Source organism: Narcine bancroftii, chromosome 4 (genome assembly GCF_036971445.1).
Source record: "Narcine bancroftii isolate sNarBan1 chromosome 4, sNarBan1.hap1, whole genome shotgun sequence".
NCBI lineage: Eukaryota > Metazoa > Chordata > Chondrichthyes > Torpediniformes > Narcinidae > Narcine > Narcine bancroftii.
Genome location: NC_091472.1, coordinates 297853835 through 297878546, shown reverse-complemented (window position 1 = coordinate 297878546; position 24712 = coordinate 297853835). Strand labels below are relative to the sequence as shown.

At 39.2% G+C, this 24712-nt stretch overlaps 1 protein-coding gene and 1 long non-coding RNA gene across 17 annotated transcripts in view; one reads left to right on the top strand and one right to left on the bottom strand.

The window, feature by feature from the left end:
• LOC138762132 (kalirin-like) overlaps positions 1 to 24712 on the bottom strand; it is an 873682-nt gene that overhangs the window by 664617 nt on the left and 184353 nt on the right. The gene's annotated exons all lie outside the window — the stretch shown is intronic.
• Positions 1168 to 10651, top strand: LOC138760173 (uncharacterized). The gene is made up of 4 exons (XR_011355485.1): positions 1168 to 1284; positions 4815 to 5103; positions 7826 to 8376; positions 10446 to 10651. It is a non-coding gene; the product is annotated as an uncharacterized lncRNA (long non-coding RNA).

The window sequence follows — 24712 nt, the reverse complement described above, 5'->3', positions numbered from 1 at the left end:
TTGGTTGAGATATGGCTTTGGCAAACCTGGCTACTTCTTTTTGTCAGCACACTTTCTCCACCATCAGTTGCCAACATTCAGATGAACTTGCTTTCTGCCAGGTGGGTTTCTTTACTTCTATACCAAAGCCCCCTCTATCTTGTTGCATAGCCCACTATATACCAGTATCAGGGTGCTGATTCTGCATTCCATCCTGCTGCAGCTAGCATCCATCTTCTGCCTGTTGATAAGGCTGGGGCAGCACCTCTTAAACACAGGTCCTGTGATTCTCTGAGCATCATCTCCAGCCTAGCTTTGGTACTAAATCCTAAATACTGTACCTTAGTATTTACCAAGGAAAAGGATATGGAGCATAATGTGGAGAATGTTACTGCATTAGGTGGTGTTGAGTCTTATCAGAAGTATTAAAGTGGAAAAGTATCTTGGGCCCAATGGAATATATCCCAAGTTATTCAAAGAGGCTAGTGAAGAGATTGCTAGGGAATAGAAAAGTGTTGGAATAACTCAGCAGATCATGCACCATCCACAGGAAGTAAAAGTTCATCAATGTTTTGGTGCTGAGCCCTTTGTCATTAATGTGGAATATCTGGTAGGCACCCAAATTAGAAGGGTTAGGGAAAGTGGAGGAGGAGAGGAGAGGAGGAATGAGGGTCATATGCCTTGTGTAGATTGTACCAATATACAGTATTTCTCATCTGACCCCTCTGCAGCAGGATTCCTAGGTGGTATCAGCCACTGGAGTGTTGGCTTTTGCACTAACACTTTCCTCATTTAATCTTCATATGTCCCATGCACAGATCACTAAATGCAGATCCTGACTCAAAGCTATCTGCTGATAAGGCACATTATCAGTGTTGACTGACGGCTACAAGCATCAAATTGAACGAGGGTTCTTCTTCCGCTTCACGATCATGTCACTGTTTCTCTGCCATTTCTGTCACTTTCTGGCCATGTTACAGCTCTTAACTATTTAAAAGAAAAAAAAAATGGATTGGAGCTATGGGAAGTAGAGAGTAGGGACAGATATGATAGGGTGGCAGCAGTGGTAGATGTGATATCTGGAAGTGAAGCTGTTCCTGCTTCCACTATCTGAAGCTTGTAGATTAAAAAATTAATATGAAGGTATCATCATCTTCTATTCCTTCAGAACCACTGCTGGCCAGGATATCAGCAAGTTACTACATATCCTACGAGAGAGGAAATTTTCAGGAACACTCTGGAGACATAAGAGACTGTAGATGCTGTCTGCTGGAGAAAAAGGACAAAGCTGGTGGAATTCAGTGGGTAAGGCAACATTTGTGAAGGCAGAGGGATTGTTGACATTTTGGATTAGCATCCTACATCAGTGTCTTGACCTGAAATATTAGCTCTCCTTCTGCCTCAGCAGATGCATCTGAATTCTTCCAGCAGTGCGCTTTTGATGCACTAACACCTAATTTACTTGGATAATATGCCTCGAGTTGTGTGTCCATGGTGTAAGATATTCATGATAGGTTCATACAAAAGATATGCAAGTGAGGTTCAGATAAACCTAAAAAAAATTGAATATGAATCTTGATTTGTGTATGATGGGAGTGATGTGCTAAATACTAACTGAGGCCATGAGTAGAGTTAGTAGGATATGGTGTTTGAAGATACATTTATTGCCTGTAATGTGGGAAAATTGCATCAGAAAATCCAGGTCCTCAGGGCTTCGTCTCTACCATCATTTGTCACTGCAACCTGGACATTTTGTCTTATTAATGCGTGATTTTATGACTTCTTTGAAACAATATGTCAGTCCTGGAGTATCTGAAAAAACAGGTTTTCACTTCCTACCGTGTTTTGCCATATGCTGTGGGTATTACTAAGTCGTGACTAAAGGATATATGTAACTGGGACCATAACATCCAAGGATACATGGTGTATCGCAAGGATGGACAGGAAGGCTGAAGGCTGCTGGTAAGCAACAATATTAAATCAACAGAAAGAAGAGATATAGGATCAGAAGTGGTAGAATCCTTCTGGGTTGAGTTAAGGAATGGTAAAGGTTAAAGGACATTAATGGCAGTTACATTGAGGCCTCCAAACAGCAGCCCAAATGTGGATTACAAAATATCACTGGAAATAGATAAAGCATTTCAGAAGGAAAATGTTATGATAATCATGGGGGTTTTTTAACATAAAAGATTGGGGAAGTCAGGTCGGTACATGATCTCAGGAGAATTTATGAAATGCGTGCAGGATGCCTTTTCGTGCAGCTTGTAGATGAGCTCACCAGGAGATTGGCTGTTCTGAACTGCGTGCTGTGTAATGAACCAGAGGTGATTAGACATCTTAAGATAAAGGGACCCTTAGGAGGCAGTGATCACAATATGGAGTTCACTTAGAAATTTGAAAAGGAGGCTGAAGTCTGATGTGTCAGTATTTCAGTGGAATAAAGGAAACTAGTTGCATAAGAGGAGAAGTGGCCAAAGTCGATAGGTAAAGCACACTAATGTGGAAGACAGCAGGTCAGCAATGGCTGGAGTTTCTGCGAGAAATTAGGAAAGTTCAGGACAGGAACATACCACCAAAAAGAAAGAATTTGTGATGGAAAAATGAGACAATTGTGGCTAATGAGGGAAGTTAAAGCCAAGATAAAAGCAAAAGAGAGGGCATACAAGAAGTAAAAATAAGTGGGAGGATAAAGGACTGGGAAAGTTTTAAAAACTTGGAGAAGTTAACTAAGAAGGTGATTAGGGAGGAAAAGATAAATTATGAAAGGAGGCTAGCAAATAATATCAAAGATGATACTGAAAGCTTATTTTTAAATATATAAAGAGTAAAAGAGTGTCCAAGTTGGATGTAGGTCAAATGGAATATGGAGAAATTGTAATGGAGACAAGAAGATGGCAGAGGAACTGAATGAATATTTTGGATCAGGCTTTACTGTACAAGACATTAGTAACATACCAGACTCTTATGGCTCTCTGCAAAAACAAGTAAGTGCAGTCAAGATCATGAGAGAGAAGGTGCTTGGGAAGCTAAATGGACTAAGGGTAAATAAGTCTTCCGGAATGGATGGAATGCAACTTCAAGTTCAGAAGGAGAAAGCTGTAGAAATTGTGGAGTATTGGTAATGATCGTCCATGAATCAATAGCATCTGGCATGGTTCCAGTGGACTGGAGGATCACGAATGTCACTTAACTGTTTAAGAGGGGAGAAAGACAGCAGAAAGGAAATTATAAACCCAAGTAGCCTGAAGTTGGTTGTTGCGAAGCTGTTAGAGTTGATTGTCAAGGATGGGGTTATGGAATACCTGGAGTTGCATGAAAAAGTAGTGTGACAGATTATAGATATGTTTTTGGGAGATAAATTGGGGAAGATTTTTTAGTGTAGGCCACATACAAACACTTTAAAACAGATCTTATTTAAAATACTGGAGCTCTGCTTATGCTAGACAGGCCAGCTCCAAGAACCTTTGCAAAAGCTTTGGAGAGTGCCCAAGAGACTTCACTAATGGATTGTTGTTTATAAAAAGACAACAGCTGCAGGCTGTCTGGAGTGGTTTTGCGAGTAGAGAGAGCAAACAGACTTATCTCTGAAAGAGAGAGAGACAGAATTCAGTTCTGCAGTTTTATACAGTCAGCAGCAACAGGTGGGACTGGAACAGGACAAGCTAGCAAGCTTGTGGAAAAAACCCATTTGGAAGACAGGTTGTGAGTGTTTAGTTCACCCTGGTCAAAGCCCTTGTGGTTCATACAAGAGGAGAGGACTAGCTGCCTAATGTTTCACTTGAAATAAGAGAAACAAAAAGGAACTCTGTGGTGACCTAAAAGAAAGAGGTTATCATCAGGAAAACCCCAATGGGGCAAATTTCTTCAGCAAGACATTGGTGTGGCTGATTAAAAGGGATCAGTTTGTGTCGAGGAACAACAAATCTCTCTCTGAAAACCAACAAGAACCTTCCTGAGTGGTAACTATTTACCTTTCAAACACCAAATTCATAAATGTTAAATTCTGTACACAGTATAAGAATTGCCTGCAACCAGTGAACTTGGAGGAATGAGAAGTGAGATTGGACAGTGAATTAAAGAACTTTTCTAAACTTGCACACACATTACATACATGCGCTTAGAATTAGAAGGGGGTTAAGTTAGGTTAGTTAAGTTAATAGTAATAAGATAAAGCTTGATCCTGTTTTCATGTTTAAAGATAATTAAAAGCAACTTTTGTTTAAGTAAACATTTGTCTTGGTGAATATCTATTGCTGCTAGGTTTTGGGGTCCTCTGAACTCATAACAGTAGATCCAAGTCAGCATGGTTTCCTTCAAACAAAATCATGTCTGACAAACCTAGTGCAATTTTTTGAATCACAAGTAGGATAGGACAGGGGAGATACAGTGGATTATATGGTATTTGGACTTTCAAAAGGCCTTCGACAAGGTGCCAAATATAACACTGCTAAATAAGACGAGAGCTCATGGAAATACAAGAAGAATACAAGCATGGTTAGAGCAATGGAAAATCAGCAGGAATAAAGGACTCCTATTCTGACTGGCTACAGTTTCCAGAGAGGTCAGTGTTGGAGTCGTTTCTTTTTACTTTGTACAGGTTGAATACCCCTTATTCGAATACTCAAATCAAAAATCAAAAACTTTTTTCATCTGTGGTGCCATGAGGTAATACATAATAGAGTTCAGAAATACCATTCGGAGAATGGGACTTGCAGATGCAAGTAGTGCATTATTGAGTGTAGATTTTTCAATATGTTTACTTCAGTTAATTTGTGCATATTTAAATACTCGTGTAATTATTGATACCATGTAATAGTCAACCACTTTTTTTAAAGCCTCGGCCATCCGCCCATCCGAGCTCCCAATCTTCCGACCACAGATCCTCACCCCAGCGCCCAGCCATCTGAACTCCTGATTGCAGATGCTCATCCTGACTGCCTATTCATCTGAGGTACCAATGCCCCAACCATGAAGTTACCACCCAGTCCCAACCATCTGAGCTCCTGATGTCTTGAACGATGCAAGTACTCATGAGGTCGAAAGTCTAACCCATGTAAAAGTCGACCCCTCCTTTTTTGCCACAAAAGTGGTCCAAAATATTTGACAATTATATGAGAATATAAGGTATGTATGCATGTATCTTTTAAGTCTGAGTGAATGAGTGCATTTTTTAAATGGTGTTCCAAAATCCAAAAAAATCCAAAATACTTCTGGTCCCAGGCATTTTGGATAAGGGGTATTCAACCTGTACATAAATGATTTGGCTTATGGAATAGATAGATTTATGGCTAAATTTGCAGATGATACCAAAACAGGTGGGAGGGTAGGTGATGCTGTGGATACAAAAAGGCTGCAGAGAGACTTGGATAGATTAGGAGAATGGGCAAAGAGGTGGCAGATGAAATACAATCTTGGAAAGTGTACGGTCATGAACCTTTGTAGAAGAAATAGACAGGCAAACTATTCTTTAGATGGGAAGAAATTTCCAAATTTTATGGTGCAATTGACTTGGAAGTCCTCGTCCAGGATGCCCTAAAGATTAACATCCAGGTTGAGTTGGTGATGAAGAAGGTAAATGCATTTTTGGTATTAATTTCCACAGGAATAGCATTCAAGAGCAGGATGTAACATTGAGACTCTTGAAAGCACTGGTGAGACCTCACTTGGAGTACTGTTTTGGCCACCTTATTTGAGAACAGATGTGTTGACATTAGAGAGGATTCAGAGAATAATTACTGGAATGATACCAGGAATGCACAGCTGTTTTATGGTTCTATAGGTCGAGAGGGTTATGGAATGGGAGCAGGTAATTGGGACCGGTGAAATAATGGTCATCACAGACTAGAAGGGCCAAATGGCCTGTTTTCTCTGCTATAGTGTTTTATGGAAAGAATTAGCATATGAGGAATGATTGTTTGCTCTTGGACTGTACTCTTTGGAGTAAAGAAGGATGAGGCAGGACCTCAGAGGCATTTCAAATGCTGAAAGGCCTGGTCAGAGTAGATGTGGCAAGGATGTCTGCCATGGTGAGGGTTTCTAGGACAAGAGCATACAACTTCAGGATAAAAGGAGATCAATTTAAAACAGAGAAATGGAAACATTTCTTGAATCAAAGGGTCAAGAGTCTGTGGAACTTGTTGCTTCAGGCAGCTGTGGAACAAGATTGTTAGGTATATTTAAGTCAGATATTGACAGGGCATCAAGGGTTAAGGGGAGAAAACGAGGGAGTGGGGCTCTGTGGGAGGAATGATGAACTCATGTTTAGAATGGTGGAGGAGACTCGATGGGCCAATGGGCTTACTTCTGCTCTGATACCTTATGATCTTGTTATCTTATTTTCCAGATTAGAACAAGTTCCAAAATGATTGCCAGGACTAATTTCATTTGTAACATATTTCTACTTTGAAGTATACCAGCTTGTTCTAGGTAGTGCTGGTCAACTTCAGATGATGCCAGCTGTTTATGGTATTGAGTTATAACAAGTGAGGCAGGGTGAGAACATGGTCATGATATTGGCCATGCTGCACAATTAGAAATGCATTCAGCAATCAGGCAAATTAATTGCATCCATAAAGCTGGCCTACTGCCTGATTTTGAACCAATGTGTGCAGGTTGAGCACACATCATATTTCCTCTGCCTGTTTTCAGAGGACATACATCTTAGTTTTCAATGCTTCACAGAAAAGATCCTTCAACCTGATTGATTGAGGAGATACATTCTTCTTCTTCACAGGACTCAGATCCTCTTTGGGGGCAACCCTGGCTTTAACTTTTTAATTAAGTTAAACTGCAAAACCTGATAGAAAAATCAGTGGATGGTTGTGAGCTCAATGAACAGCTAAGTTGCCTCCACTTGCATATTTCTGACCATTGTCCGTGGATATGAGTGAAGGAACTCATTTTCTAACATCTCCCTAGCAGATTACAGGCAAAATATTTTGGAGGGAATTCACATTACTATTAAACACCATCTACAAATGACTAAAGTTTACCCAATATTCATAGCTGTTTATATTTCCTTGCAAATGATCAGTTTTTGAAATTTCAACACAAAGGAAGCACAAAAAGCCTGTTGTTAGAGACTGTTGGTATTCTCATCTTTGTGCATTGTGAAAAGGACAGTAGGGCAAGACCAGTACAAGGCTACTGCCAACTATTTGCAGGTACTGATGCAATTGAGAAATGCAAGCTCAGAATTATTCAACCAACATTTTTGATTGTGTAGCATAATTTATTTTAACCACTGAAAATACATTTTGAAAAAAAGTAAAAGGCTATTTTCAAGTCATTTTGCAACAGGTGTGCAACAAATTAAGAAAAGGCCAAGTAACATTCCATTTTATACAATCTGTATGCAAGATCTACATTTACCTTCTTTGAAATGAACTACACTGCCTTAGTTGGTACTTAGTTGATCATGGTACAGCTGGTAGAGCTTCTGCCACAGATTCAGACATCCAGGTTCAATTCTGACCTCAAGTACTGGATGCATGAAAGGAACATGATCCCCTGTAAGCACATGGTTTTCCTACAGCTGTTTCAATTTCTTCCCATATCCCAAAATAACTGAAGATTAGTAGTTTAGATGGCTGCTTTAAAATGACCATGCTGTTTAGAAGAGTGGTAGAATCTGGTTAGAGAATGTATGAGAATAAATAGATTTGGGGAGGATCAGCATAAGAACGGTGCTTGATAGTCATTAAGCTGAAGGGCCATGATGTGTATCACACTATGATTCTTGAATTTTATTCTACCCAACTGGACTTTGAACAGACTATTTAGTTGTTTGATCACCGCATTGTGCAATGGTACTAATGATTCTGCCTTTTGATATCAATGATTTCAGTTCCCAGCACCCCCTACTTATTAACCAACCAGCATGTTAATTGTTTGAGCCTCGGGAAATGCAAGCCTACAAATGACAGGTTGGTGGTTAGACTTGCTCTTGAGATAATGATTGCTTGATAATGAGGTCCTAACAAGATGGTCGAAATCATAACCAATGACTACCAATCCTATTCTCATTGTATCTATGTAAATCAATAGTTTGGTGGATGATCCAAAATGTTCTTGCCATATCATCTTTTACCTGACCATTGTCTATGCATATAAATGCTACCACATTCTGTTAAGTAAAATGGATTAATCTAAAAGTTGCTGTGATCAATATCTTGCACCTCTATGAACTGGACTTCTGCAGACTGTGAAGTTGTAATCAACACATAGTATCCGAGATTTAACATGCAATTCTTGCCTTTCTCACCTTCTACTTATCCATGCAGTTATAAATAGTAATTAAGTGAAACAACTATTTTGCCTTTCATGCTTTGGACGAGTATGCGAATGCTTTCTCCAAGACCAAAACCAATTCAACCTCATCTCTTCAAACATTTCCAGGTAAATGAAAATAATTGTTTATCAATAGGCAATTAGATATACTGTGATCAGCACCTTTATTATGGGTTCTGATCTAGATCAGTGCTGATTTGAAGGTTCAGAGAGGGAAGTTCAAAAGCTAGGGGTTGTTTCATGGGTTAATGGGATTACTGTGATCAGTGTGAGTGAAATCAGGGTGTGTGTGGGATTTAACTTGATGAAGCCCGAATTCAATGCTGCATTGAGAGAGTCTTACAAACAAGTAAGACCACATACATAATACTTCTCAGAAACCTCACCTCAGAATTCTTTGTTGCCTTCGGCTTCACTGAAAATTTTGAGAACAACGCTACAAACAAAATGAGAAATCTTCTACTTTTGATGTACTTTTACATTTGTATCTGGAAGGAACATTTAAGAGCAGTGCATGGATCCCATTATGTGCATAAATTCACAGAGTGCACTCATGGCCTTATAGACGCATAACTGACAAGCAACTGCAATGTCCCCTCCAATTATTTTTATTCATTTCTGATATGTTGATCATGGAATCACGTCTCATTTTGCAAAGATTTTTTCTCACATTTCTGGCCACATAAACTTGAAGGGCAACCTGCTGAAATCACAAGGGATTTGATAATTTAGCCCACATTTTGTGTCAGAGTACTGGAGTTTTGCCTGGCAGAGAATTGTGCTGCACTCTTCCTTTTACAGTAGGAAGGACATGCCTGACCCTATAAATAATATTAAACTCTATTTTTCTGTAAATGGACTGCCCCAGTCATGATTCAGACCAATATAATTTAAACTCTCATGAAATCTGTGATTTGACCAACTAATTTTTTTCAAAATTGAAATAGATATAATGCTGTTAGAATACCAAGAGTTATGAAACAAAATAACATAAATCAATCATTCTACAATTGAATGACAATAGCTTCTCCACTTGCTTGGTTGGAAAATATCAACCAAGTCTGCTGCTGTACTCAGCGAGTTCACTTTGCAGAGGTTGATATGGTGGCATCACTGTGTGACATCATATTCCAATGGGAAGCACTTCCAGTCTAAGAAACCACAAAAGTATGGTACAGAAAGAGGTAGTCAGGGTAGTGGCTTCCATTTTTGCTGCTTGATGTCCAAATTAAGATAATCATCTACTTTGTACTTCAATAAGCACAGAACAAGCCAACTTTAACCTTTCAAGAATGCTTCCAAGATTCACATTAAAAATTGTAGATAGAATAATAGAGAAATGAAGTGACAGAGAAGTTAGTGTTTAGAGATTCTGAAAGCATCTGCCATTTGTGCAATCAATGGGAACTCTGATTCTGTACAGATCGAAAGAAAATCCCATTAGGAGTAGGTGCAGATCAGATATTTTATTTTCAGTGATGTTGCAATTCCATATGAAAGGCTTCAAAAGTGATCTGTTATTTATGCTGAAATTCTTTTGCTCTGTACACTCACTGATAATTGGGTTTTATTTACCCAGTCAATAACAAACAGAAGGGTAAGTGCAGAAGCACCCATGTATTTTTTCAAAAGAAGCTAGTCTCCAGAATTTAGGATTTTGCCATACTTGTGGTTGAGTGCAATGAAACTTCCGCACACTGGCAGAGGAATGGGGACTCTACAAATTTAAAAATGAAATGCCAGAGAGATTCTATGAAAAAAAAATTACTAGTTAAACATCGAAGTGAAATACAGAACCAGCCTCCATTTCAGCATTTTCACTTAAAATGCCTAATATCATTTTGATACACCTTTTATCAACACAGTCAAGAAGTATTGCATTTTTATTTTGATTCTGAGTACGAAAAAGCAACCTAATGTTGATATTTAAGAGGTTTATGTCTCTTCCTAAATTCTTCAAGAGATAGTTAAGCTTTGAAATGGTTGTTGTATGCTAGCCTGATGATGATATATTAGTTTAAAATTCTTAGTGTTAACATTCACTTGAGACACAAAGCCATATGGCTCTAATTCTTAAATGTTTTACAGACTATTGAGTATGCTGGTTTGAATTATGTTCTGTCTAGTATGTAATAGCTTCATCATGAAATCATTTCTAAACCAATGTATTGTTTCAGTGCAAAACCTCTCATTTCCTAATGGCAATAAGCCAGTTGTGTGGAAATATGTCAACCATGTACAGTGAATTGGAAACTAAGGAAGGACCACATTGATTGTTACACAAGTTGGACCGACTGAATCAAATGAAAGAGATGCATATTTTCTTTGAGTATGTTCTCAACAGAATGGCACTCGAAATCAAATGGTTGACTAACTCCAGTAAAAGTGTTTAAATTCTAGTAAGTGTAAATATTCCTTATATATCGTAAGTTTCAGCAATTTGCAATGCTGGGTTATTTGATGGACAATATAGAACTCACAACTGAGAGGCACTGTAGTAGCGGTTGAGTTGTTACCACCTGCTATTGTCCAGAGCACATTAATTGGACAGATCACTACGCCAACTAAAATCAATGATACAGAGGTCTACCCTCAAAGGAGACATTTTGACAACAAGGCAACATGTAAGCTTAGTGAAACAATAACAGTAAATTCAGGCATAGATGGTATAAGGTATGCCCTTGAAATGTGCAGTGTGTTACTTTCTTGTTTTAATGATGTAACTTTGGAGTTACTATTTTTGCTCTGGGAACATCATTCAATATTGGCTCAGAAGGAACCAGGAATACTTGCAGAATCCAAGATCTTTTGGCCTGTACACAAAAACTACTATATTTCAGAATTCTTTTTCCCATGTCTACTATGTAAATAATATCTTCAACTCATGAATGAATTTAAGAGTATAAACTAAATTTGGGCCCAGATTAAGTCACTTGAAGAGCATGAGTTAGAACACAGGTTTGCATACATTACTCATTCTAAAAAACCTAAGCTACATGTAACAAAATGGATACAAAATTGCCAATATTTTTCCAAACACTTCTCTAAGACTAATTTCTGAATGATGCAAGAGTTATGTAGCTTCACCCCTATGTCAATATAAAGGTCCATTATTTTGTAGTAAAGTTTGATTTGAGGGTTGCTCGCATGACCATGATTCATTGTCAGGCCTTGATTATTATCTTTGCTGATATAAGACAGAAAGTTTGTGTTGAATGTATGCCAAATGAACTGTTCGCAAGGAAGCCCATGACTTTTACAAAGGAGCAGTGATAAACTTCCAAGACAGGATGGTGCCTAACTTCGAAATGAACTTGAGGCAGCTAGTGTAAAGTGAACTGTAGCCTTTACCTTTCCAGATCAGAAGTTTGGAGATGCTGTTGAGGATAGCTTAGTTAGTTGCTGTAATGTGCCTCATCAATGGCAGAAAATTATTTCATAAGTATTTAAAGATGGTGGGTTTGGAGCCAATAAAATGACTATTTTGTCTGGAATAATGTTCAGCTGTTTTGAGTATAGCTGGAGCTGCACTCGTCCTGGAAAGTTGAGAGTATGTAATCATTCTCTTCCTTTGTGATCAGTGGAAAACCTGGGAAAAATGAGTCATTTACCACAAAATATCCAGCTTCTGACTTGCTCAGTTACCCACAATATTTACATAGCTGGTATAGTTAAGTTTCTGGTTAATTATGTTTTCCAAGATTTTGATACTGGTGAGGTTGCATCTGGAGTACTGTGTACTGTTCTGTTCTCCTAACTTGAGGAAGGAAGGATGAGACTTTGGAGGAGGTTCACCAGGTTGATTCCAGAGATGAGGGGTTTAGCCTTTGAGGAGGGATTGAGTCATCTGGCACTGTACTCAGTGGAATTTAGAAAAATGAGAGGGCATCTTATAGAAACACATAAAATTATGAAAGGCATAGATAATATAGAGGTAGGTAAGTTGTTTTCATTGGTGGGGGAGACTAGAACTAGGTTACATAGTCTCAATATTCAGGGTGGGAGATGAGGAGGAACTGCTTTTCTCAGAGGGTAGTGAATCTTTGGATTTCACTGCACATTGAAGCAGTGGAGGCTACTTCAGTAAATATATTTAAGATAAGGTTGGGTAGATTTTTTACACAAAAGGTGAATTAACGGATATGGGGAAATGGCAGATAGGTGGAGATAAGCCTATTATCAGATCACCCATGATCTCATTGAATGGCAGAGCAGACTCAAAGGGTTGGATGTTCTTTTTTTTAATGTGTGCCGATATGTGCATACCAGGAGTACCCCTATCAGAATTCATGGATGAATCAAAAGATTTGCAACCTGCTGAGGACAAGATTGATGGAGTTTAAGGCCGGTGATTCAGATATCTACAAGTTCCAGGTCCAACCTACAGAAGGCTATCTCAGTAGCAAAGAGGCAATTCCTAGGAAAGCTAGAGACAGATACTCACCAGGTACGGAAGGGATTGCAAACCATTACATCCTTCAAGATGAGGCCAAACACCATAAATGGCTATGATGCTTCAGTACCTGATGAGCTGAAAACTTTTTATGCTCACTTTAAGAAGGAGAATCCAATGTTACCTATGGGAATCTCTGCAGAAACAGTTAACCTCTGAGGTTAACATCAAAACATCTTTCAAGAGGGTTATCTGGTCCCATTGCAATTTGCCTACTGTCACAATCACTCCACAGCAGCTGCAATATCACTGTCTCTCCACACAGCTCTGGATCACCCAGACACACACACACACCAGGCTACTGTTCATTGACCAGTTCAGCTTTCAACACGATCATACCCTTGGTACAGGTCAACAAGTTCTGCCCTCTCTTCTGCAAATGGATCTTTGACTTCCTCAATGGAAGAACACAATCAGTATGAATTGGAAACAATGTTTCCCCTTCACTGACAATTAACATAGGCACCCCATAGATGAATGCTTAGCCTACTGCTCTTCTCTCTCTAAACCTATGACTGTGTGCTAAGCACAATTCAAATGTAATGTAGAAATTTGCCAATGACACCATGGTTGCTGGTTGAATCACAAGCAGCAATATGCAAGTGTACAGGGCCGAGATAGATCAGATAGTTGAGTGGTGTCACAACATCCACCTTGCACTCAACATTAACAAAACCAAAGCACTGATTGTGAACTTCAGGAGGAGGAAATCAGGGGAACATGAACAAGTTCCCATCAAAGAATCAACAGTGGAAAGGGTTAAGATCTTCAAGTGTTTGGGTCTCAACATCTCTGAAGATCTGTCCTGGGGCCTCCATGTCAATACAACCTTGAAGAAGGCTTACCAGCAGCTATACTTCGCAAAGAGTTTGAGGAGATTTGGTATGTCAAAGTACTGGGCTACATCAGCAACAATGATGAAACACACTGCAGCGAAGAGCTGCAAAATCTCGTGAAATGATGTGAGAGTATCAACCTCAATGTGGACAAGATGAAGGAGATGATCATGGATTTCGGAGGACCAAGAGCAACCACCCTCCACTATGCATCAATAACTCTGCAATGGAAAGAGAAGAGAACATCAAGTTTCTTGAAGTCCTCTTAACTAGTGACCTACTGTGGATACACATCTCCCCATTTGACATGAAGGCAAAACAGTGACTGCACTTCCTGAGAAGGTTGAATTGAACAAGGCTACCAGTCACTATCCTGTCAACCTTCCACAGGAGGTCTATCAAAAGTATTTTGGCCAGTTACATCACAGTGCAGTACCGGTGCTGCTGAGATGGATCATAAGTCACTAGAGTCTCCCTCCCACCCATAGACCGGAATAGTTGTCTGAAAAAGGCATGCAAAATTGTTGAGGACTTCTTCCATCCAAGACACAGCATCTTTCAACTGCTCCGGAAAAGAGATACAGAACTATCAGAGCCAACCCAATCAGGCTGAGAAACAGCTTCTTCCCATGAGCAGTAAGAATGCTGAATAACCAAGGGAGCTGCTCACACTAACCATCCGAGACTCTCATATTCACAAAACAACATTTATTTATTTGTATCTATGAATATCATCTGTACGTGTGTTATATCTAGTTGAGTGTCTGCATGTTTTAGACCAAGGACCGGACAACACTGTTTCATCGGGTTGTACTTGTGCAATCAGATGACAATGAACTTGACTCTTACAAATTTCTAAAGTTGTACCTGCAGCATTCAGACTAGTTGCAGCTCTGTCTGGTATGAAGTTGCCAATGCACATGACAGGATAAAAATTAGAACTCAGCAAGCATCATCACAGGCATCAGTCTTCACTCCATCAAGGACATTTACAAGAAGCAGTGTCTGAAGAAATCATCACCACACAGGCACCTCTTCACACTGCTGCCATTAGGAAGGAGTTACAAAAAGATGAACACCCAGTGCCACAAGGACAGCTTCTTCCCCTCTGTCATCAGAGGGGAAGAATGGACAATGAACCGCAGACACAATCTCACTTTCTTTTATTTTTGCACATATTAATTTATTTTTAAATGTAATTTATAGCAATATTTGCACTGTAATCCTACCACAAGACAATGAATTTTGTCACATGTTCATGGCAATAAATTCTGATTCCGAATCTGAACATTTAAATGAAGTGAGTTCTTTTGATTCATCCAAATCTTTTGATTCATCCATGAATTCTGATAGGGGTACTCCTGGTATGCACATATCGGCACACATTAAAAAAAAGAACATCCAACCCTTTGAGTCTGCTCTGCCATTCAATGAGATCATGGGTGATCTGATAATAGGCTTATCTCCACCTATCTGCCATTTCCCCATATCCGTTAATTCACCTTTTGTGTAAAAAATCTACCCAATCTTATCTTAAATATATTTACTGAAGTAGCCTCCACTGCTTCAATGTGCAGCGAATTCCAAAGATATTAATTTAAATGTAACTGATTAAACTGTGTACTTTTCAATTTGAAAGGTAAAAAAAAATTGATTTAACAGTGTATACACTTCATGAAGTTATTTTTATAACTTTATTAATGAATTTAACATGATGTCTGGCTTATTTACTATCCTCACTATGAGTTTACTTACTTTTCTGGTGACACCCTGAAATTAAGATAAAGGTATACTAGTCACTTATTTATTATCCACTGGCTTGTCATTTACAATTCTGGAGATATCCTGAAAGTAAGGTAAAGCAACAATTCTTATATACGAGCTGAAAACTCAAGAAAAGTATCCCACTATTGCAATGTGACAATGAATATATTGAGTTAGGTTTTGTAAAATCCACCTGGATTCCTGGAATTTCATTGAAAGTTGGTAAACATTTGGCAGTTGGTCATTTATTTTGAATAAATGAAGAAATGAAATGTTAGCAACATTTTTAGGTCTCATTTAGTTTGCTGCCATTTACACTGCTGCCTCCCTTTCCTTCTCTTGTCTCCTGGTCGATCTTACCTTGTACTTTACCTCACAGAATGTTGCTTTTGGATTAATCATGCTGGCTCCACAGAGAGAAGTCCCATCCGTTCCATTCCTCCATCCTTCTACTCCTGTACTTTTACAGCTTATATTATCTCACACATGCCCACCAGCTCTCCTTTGAATTTTTTTCTGGCATTAATCTACACTGCAGGATCATAATAGTAACCAATTAACCTACCAACTTGTCTTTTGGATGTGTAAAGAAACCAGAGCACCCAGAAGAAACTTGGGCTGTAATGGAAAGAATGTGAAAACACTGCACTAACAGCACTTGTGATGAGGCTTGGAGCCCTAGAGGTACGTAAAGAGAGTCCAGATGAAGAGTCCAGCAATAGGAGTGTTGAAGTGAGCCTCAGTCTTCTGCTTAGCCATTGAACCCAAATTAAAACAATTGGGTAAATTGGGTTCATTCCCACAATTTCAGGATGTATTGCTAAGAAAAGTCTGAGAAATATGTTTCAGCATCACAGGCCTTGGGCAATAGTTTCCAGACCTAAAAACTTAGGGAATGGGTTTTCTATAATTACTAGCTCTAGGAAAGTGGCTATTAAGACAAACATTTACTTTCAAATGCTTCATATTATGTTGGATATGAGAAGAGTGAGAATGCTACTTCCAAATTGATAAAAAAATCTAAAAAGGTAGATCGTCAATAAAAACATGAAGAGAAAAGTAGAATTTCACCAGATCTTTTCTTAATTCTGATCAAGGCCATCAATCTGAAACATTAACTCTGATAGGATCACTGAACCTTTTCTTTAAGATATAGCATGGTAACAGGTTCTTCTGCCCCACAAGCCCACACTGCCCAAATAAACCCATGTGACCAATTAACCTACTCATCCTGTAAGTTTTTGGAATCTACAAGGAAACTAAAGAACCCAGAGGACACCCACACAAACATAGGGAGAATTGACATATTCCTCAATCTGTAATATCATTATGCCAAACACTATGCTAACCATGGTGGGGAAGGAAATATTGCAGCAGGCAACAGGGGAAAAAAAACAAGATCATTGTGGATAACCTGAAAGAATCAGAATTTATTGTCATGAACAAGTCATGAAATTGGGTGTTTTGCAGCAACATCACAGTGAAAACATTTATATTATAACTATCTTAGAATATTACTATAAATTTAAAAAAAAAAAATAATAGTGAAGGAAAAGTAAGGCAGTGTCTTTGGTTCATTGATTATTCAGGAATCTGATGGCAGCAGAGAAGAAGCTGTCTTTGTGCCGTTAAGTGCTCGTCTTTAGGCACCTGTACCTTTTTCCCCAATGGTAGCAGAGTGAAGCGGGCATAGCCTGGGTGGTGGTGGTGGTGTTTGAGGATAGAGACTGATTTTTTAAGACACTGCCTCATGGTGATGTCCTTGATGGAGTGAAGTCTGGTGCCTGTGATGTTGCAGGCCGAGTTAACAACCCTCTGGAGTTTATTCTTGTCCTGAGAATTGGCCCCTCCGTACCAGGCAGTGATGCAACCAGCTTGAATGGTCTCCATGGTACACCTGTAGAAGTATATGAGAGTTTTCGGTGAATCTCGTCAGACACCTCACATAGGTGTTGGTGAGCCTTCTTTGTGATTGCACCAATGTGGAGGCTCCAGGACAGATCCTGAGATGTTGACACCTAGGAATTTGAAGTTCTTGACCCTCTCCACTACTGAGCCCTCAATGAGGACTGGGTTGTGTTCCCCTGAAGCACACAATCATCTCCTTGGTTTTGCTAACATTGAATGCAAGGTTGTTGTCATTACACCATTCAACAAGCTCCCTCCTATACACTTCCTCATTGCAGTTTATAATTCTGCTGACAACTGTGGTGTCATTTGCAAATGTAGATAGCATTAGAATTGTGCCTGGCCACACAGACATGAGTATATAATGAGTGGAGGAGTGGGCAAAGCACACATTCTTGGGGTGGCCCCGTGTTGATAATCAGTGAGGAGATGATGTTGCTTCCAATTCATATTGACTGTAATCTTCCAATGAGAAAGTCAAGGATCCAGTTGCAGAGGCCAAGAGTTTGTAGCTTCTTGCCCAGGACTGAGGGAATAACAGTATTGAAGGCCAAGCTGTAGTCGATGAAGAGTAGCCAAATGTATGAATTGTTGTTTTTTAGGTGATCCAGAGTTGAGTGGAGCGCTAGCGATATTGCATCTGCTGTGTAGTGTTTGTGACAAAGGCAAATTGCAGTGGGTCCAGATATTTTCTTAAGTACATTTTAATTCTGGCCATGACCAGCCTCTCAAGCATTTCATCACAGCAGAAGTTAGTGCTACCGGGCGGTAGTCATGGAGACAGCTCACACTACTCTTCTTGGGTAGCAGGATGATTGATGCCGTTTTGAAGCAGGTAGGAACCTCTGACTGCAGCAATGAGAGGTTGAAAATGTTCGTGAACATCTCCTTTCCTACATTCTACTCTCCTGTGATGGCTACTCATTGCAACATATAAAAAAATTAAAGTGAAGAGAATGATGTATTACGTACACTCAATGTTCATAAGAACAAGGCTACAATATTTTGGCTATGGAAACCCAGTCATTAGGGATTATTATCCACTAATAACTGACAATGACAAACTGTACACTGATTTGTTAGAAGCCAGTTACTTGCAGTGTAGAACTGTTATGACTCATGTTTTACTAATTTGCATTGTTATAAACATCAAAAGTATGCTACTAAGCAAGATGATGCAAAAATCCTTCACTAATGCAGTCACTTGATATTTTGATAGCTAAATTATTATTTTCATTTTGCTTGCAAATTCCTTATACTTGACAAATGTATGCCATCATTAAAGAAGAGTACTTGCTTCAAGTTCAATTCTGTGTAAGAAAATGCCCAGTTTTTAGCAATTCCCAAGAAGCATCAGGAATGTTGTAATTTTTAAGGAGCTTATTTTCCTATCTCCTCTGTATTCTCTTGCATCTAAGAGCTTAGAATACAGTGTCTTTGTCAGGAGTCTAATGGTGGACATGTGAACAGTGTGGCCTGCCAATGAAGTCAACTGAGAGTAAATAAGGCCTCAGTATTGCTTTGCATACCCTTCCCATAATTTCTGGGGAATTTATAGAGATGATGCTGGTGGTATTATTTCACTATCTCAGGGGATATGCTGAAGGTAGTTTAAGTCTTAAAAACATCTATGTTGGAGGGCAGTGATGACTGCTAACATGTAAGCCATAACCTTCGTTCCAGGTTTGAGGTCTTAATCTTCAATCACCCTTTTCCCCAATTAACCAAAAGCTGTGCTAGCTTATTGAAGTCAATAATAAATTTCATCACGATGCCTAACTTCATCGAGAGATCACTACTGAAATATGGAAAAAGATCTACATTTGCTTGGAGTCTCACCATAAGCCTTTATTGTGGAGCAGCAGGGCAAGTTGATAAAAAAATATTTTGCAGATGTCTGGTATAAGGCCCATCCTCTCAAAACACCACTCAATGATGGTTTGGAGCTCAGTCTCCAAGTACACAGAAATGCATATTGGAAGTTTGAGGTTTTGATGAACTTGGTTATGATTGTTGCCTTAAGTTGAACAATTTTCCTAAGTTTTGAAGATTAGCTCCACTTCTGTGAGATGTTTATTAGAGGTGAGATGAAGCAAAGGATTTGATGCCAAACAAGTATTCTGCTCCTTCTACATGGTTTTGAAGGTGTTAACACCAGTTTTGGAATGAGCTGAAACTGGCCTAGCAGTCATTGTAAGTCCAGCTTTGGTTAGATTTTAGTGGAAAAAAGGGGGGCCACCACTAAAATAACAAGAAAAGTTAATTATTTCATTTTGAAACAGAGTCAAGATGAACAAGTTATCTTCCTGGCTCCATAAGTCTATTCACAGCCATAGAACACAGGGCATTCAGCCCTTCTAGTCTATGCCAAAATATCATTCCACAAGTTCCACCAACCTGCACCCAGTCCATACCCCTCCAGATCTCTCTCATTCAAGTATCTATCCAATTTATTCGTAAAACTTAAGAGTGAGCCCACATTTACCACATCAATGGCAGCTCATTCCACACTCCCCCTAATGTTCCCCCTAAACCTTTGCCCTTTCAGCCTAAAGCTATGTCCTCTCATCTTCATCTCTCCTAATCTAAGTGAAATTAACCTACTTACATTTACTGTCTAAACCCTCATAATTTGTAAACACACCAAATCTCCCCTCATTCTTCTACACTCCAAGGAATGAAGTCCTAAACGGTTTAATTTTTCCTTATATTTCATCTCCTGAAGACCTGGCAACATCCTAGTAAATCTTCTCTGTGCTCTTTCAATCTTACTGATACCCTTCCTGTAGTTAGGTGACCAGAATTGCACACAATACTCCAAATTTGGCCTCACCAATGTTTTATACAACCTCACCATAACATTCCAACTCCAATACTCAGTACTTTGATTTATGAAGGCCAAGATGCCAAAAGCTTTCTTTACAACCCGGTCTACCTGTGACACCACTTTCAGGGAATTATGTATCTGTATTCCCAAATCCCTTTGCTCCTTCACACTCCTCAGTGCCCTACCATTTACTGTGCATGTCCCACCTTGATTTGTTCTTCCAAAATGCAATACCTCACACTTGTCTGCATTAAATTCCATCTGCCATATTCTGGCCCATTTTTCCAGTTGGTCTGGATCCCTCTGCAGGCTTTGAAAGCCTTTCTCACTGTCCACAGCGCCTCCAATCTTAGTGTCATCAGCAAATTTGCTGATCCAATTTACCACAATAGCATCCAGATCATTGATATAGACAACAAACAACAATGGTAAATACTGAAGCAATAAAACTGTTTTAGATCTCCCCTTCTTGTAAGACTCCATGCACAGACGACCACTCTGATATTCTAGGGGAACAATTTTGTCCTTTTCTATCTTTTTACTCTTAATATACTTGTAGAAACCATTCGGGTTTACCTTCACATTATCTACCAAAGCAATCTCATGTCTTCTTTTAGCCTTCCTGATTTCTTTCTTGAGGTTTTCCTTGCATTTTCTATACTCCTCAAGTATCTCATTTACTCCATATTGCCTATACCTGTTATACACCTCTTCCTTCTTCCAAACTTTGTTTCCCAAAATCTTTTAACCTTGCCTTTTATCCTAACAGGAACGTACAAACTCTGTACTCTCAAAATTTCTCCTTTGAAGGTCCTCCACTTATCTCAAACATCCTTGCCAGAAAACAACCTATCCCAATCCACACATTCTAGATCCTTTTAATCCCATTTCTAGTCCCATTCTAGTTCCATTTCCTCTGAATTGACCTTTCTCCGATTTAGAATCTCAACCCGAGGCCCAGACCTATCCTTTTCCATAACTTGAAGCTAATGGAATCTTGATCACTGGATGCAAAATGTTCCCCTTCACATACTTCCATCACTTGTCCTGTCTTGTTCCCCAGTAATAAGATCCAGCATTACACTCTCTCTAGTTGGTACCTCTATATATTAATTTACAACACTTTCCTGAACACATTTGACAAACTCCAATCCATCCACTCCTCTTACAGTATGGGAGTCTCAGTCAATATATGTAAAGTTAAAATCTTCTACTATCACAACTCTATGCTTCCTTCAGCTGTCTGCTACCTCTCTACAGATTTGCACCTCCAATTCTTGCTATTTGCCGGTCTATAATAGAACCCCATGAGTGTAGTCATACCTTTTCCATTCCTCATTTCCACCCATAGAGCCTCAGTGGATGAGCCCTCTGGTCTGTCCTACCTGAGCACAGCTGTGATATTTTCCCTGATGAGCAATGCCACTCCTCCCCCTTTCACCTCCCACCACCATTCTATCACATCTAAAGCTAAAGAAACCTGGCACATTAAGCTGCCAGTCCTGCGCCTCCTGCAACCAAGTTTCACTGATGGCCACAATGTCATAATTCCACATTCCAATCCATGCTTTAAGCTGGTCTGCCTTTCCTACAATACTCCTTGCATTGAAATAGATGCACTTGAGAACATTTCCATTATGTTCAACCCGTTGACTTCATTCAGTGATTGCAATTTTAACATCATATTTTCCCTCATCCACTCCTCTGTCTGCACTGGCACTCTGGTTCCTCTCCCACTGCAAATCTATTTTAAACCCACCAGAGCAGTACAACCAAACCTGCCCACAAGGATATTAGTCCCATTCCAGTTCAGATGCAAACCATCCCATCAGAACATGGCTCACATTCCTTGCAATATAGCCCTCCCTCCTAAACCATATCTTCAGCCACATGTTAAGCTGCATTGTTCTCCTATTTCTAACCTCACTAGCATGTGGCAATCCTGAGATCACGACCCTGGCGATCCATTCCTTCAACCTAGCACCTAACTCCCTGAACTCTCCTTGCAGGACTTCCTCATCCTTCCTACCCACATCATTGGTCCCTACATACACCACAACATCTGGCTGCTCATCCTCTCTCCTGGGAATGCCTTGAACATGATCTGAGATATATCAGACCCTGGCATCAGAGAGGGAACATACCATCCAGGAGGGAACATACCATCCAGGATACTCAATCTCTTCCACAGAACCTCTTATCTGTCCCCCTAATTATGGAATTCCCTATCACTACAGGTCGCCTCTTCTCCTCCCTTCCCTTCTTAGCCACAGGACCAGACTCTGTGCCAGAGAACTAATCGCATGGATTGTGCCTGGTAGGCTGCCCCCCTCAATAATATCCAAAATGGTATACTTGTTATTCAGTGCCTGCCTGTACCCTTTCCCTCTCCTTACTGTTGCCCATCTACTCTCCTCCTGCCTCCTAGGTGTGATAGTGTCCCTATAACTTCTGTCAAACACACCCTCTGTTTCCTGAATGCTCCAGAGTTCATCCAACACCAGCTCCAATTCCTTAATTCGGTTTTTCAGGAGCTGCAGCTGGATGCACTTCTCACAGATGAGGTCATCAGGGATATAGTTGGCTTCCCTGGCAACCCACATCCTGCAAGAGGAGCATTCCCCTGCCTTGGCTCCCATCATAGTTACTAACAGATCAGTTGCAAATTTAACATTGATGATTACAGTTTTGTGAGATTGACTGCAATGACCATCTAACTCATGTTGTTTACTAATTAAATATTGATAGGACGAGCATTGCTGTGAAGAAAATTCCACTGGGGAATATTCAAATTCAGTTCTACGACAAACAATGAAACAAATGCACAAAAAAACTCTATTTGCATCAAATTAGTCTGGCTCAAGCTTCCACCTTGACAACAGCAAAATTTTATCTGGGATGTTCATGAAATTGTTCCAAATTCATTACAGATTACCTTGATACTACCATTTATTGTTTGTTTTTTTGACACAAAATCTAATACATATCAGCAATATCAGACACTCTAGAGCCCTGCAAAAGGTAGTGGATATAGCTCACCATCGAGAAAATCAACATTGAACGCTGCCTTCAGAGAGCAGCAGCAATCATTAAAGACCCACACCACCCAGGACATGTTCTGTTCTCACTGCTGCCATCAGGAAAGGTATAGGTACCACAAAACTTGTACCATTAGGTTCAGGAACAGTTGGTATCCCTCCACCATCAGACTCCTCAACAACAAACCCAATCAGTGATTCATTTAAGGACTCTTACCTTGCACATTATTTATTATTGAATATTTATTTTCGATATTGAACATTCAGGTTGTTTCCATTTCTTTCTTCGTTTACATTTCTTTTTTTTGTGCATGCTTCTTGAGTACAGTTTATTTTAAAACTACTGATAAGTAGACATTCTGCCTAACCCAGAGGAAATAGAATCTCAAGATTGTATGTGATGTATTCTGACAATAAATCTGAACTTTGAATTTAAAAATAACTTACTATTTATCATTTTTAGAGCTGTAACACATAGTGCAGTTTTATTGATATCTTTTAAATTTGGTTTGTCAACAAAGGTAATACCAACTAGGCATCCAAGATTAAGATAAGAATTCAATGAAAATGGCAATAACATTTTATCATATTATGTGTCTATACAAATCAGTTTCCTTGGGAAAAAAATTTCTGTAAGTGTTTGAAAGCATGCAAGTTGGCGTCTATGTAAAGGAGCACAATTTGAAATTCCTTCCAAATCTCCACAGTTTGCAGAAATTCACAGTCTCAACACAAAGGGCAGTTAGATGGAGGGCAAAGCCTCTTGAGGTAAATTCAATCCTGATCCAATATAAATTATGGCATAAAATATAAACAAATGTGGTTTGTCATATATCTCACTCACATGTAAAATATCCCAAAATTGTACACTAGTCTGACCAATTCAGTGTGAATTGTGGTTTATGATTCATTTAAGAAGTAAACATTCAAATTCATTATCCCTTTATATCCATTTTTATTGAGAACACATTACCCAAGCTCTCAGTGATGTAACAGAATCACCTGAAATGTTCAAGGCTATGGAAGAAAGTTTGGTTAAAAATGATCTTGGACTGTAGACAGAAAAAAATATTACAACTTCATTCAATTTGTTGAGAGTGTTATCACGTTGCCCAGTTGAGCTTATGCTTCATTCTACTTTGTCACTACACTGCATTTGGCAAAAAAAAAAATTTCAGACCATTGATATCCTATGTCCCACAAAGCAGAGTTTCCATTAGTTGAATCCACTCTTCATTATAGTGGCCTGCATCTCCATATAACTTCAGCCCATCTCCTGTTGAAAACTGCATACGTCCAATTTTCATTTCTAAATTCAATGTCTGTCTAAACTTTCCTTTTCTGCTAGTCTTTATTCACTCTCCAAAACTTCAGACAGTTAAAGTGTCACTTCCTTAACTTATCTTAACACACCTGAACTACTTTAAACCTTTGCTTGTGCTCCTTGATCTGTCAAGTGTGTCTAGCAATGTTATTTTGTCTTTTTCCTTTAGGATTATTATGCAAAGAAACAAGCAAGAATATAAACTTAGGGCCACCAGGATAAATAGTCTGATGAAAGTTGGTGCATCCCTGTAGGACTGTTGAAATTTATCCTTTATTTTAACTTTTATCATAT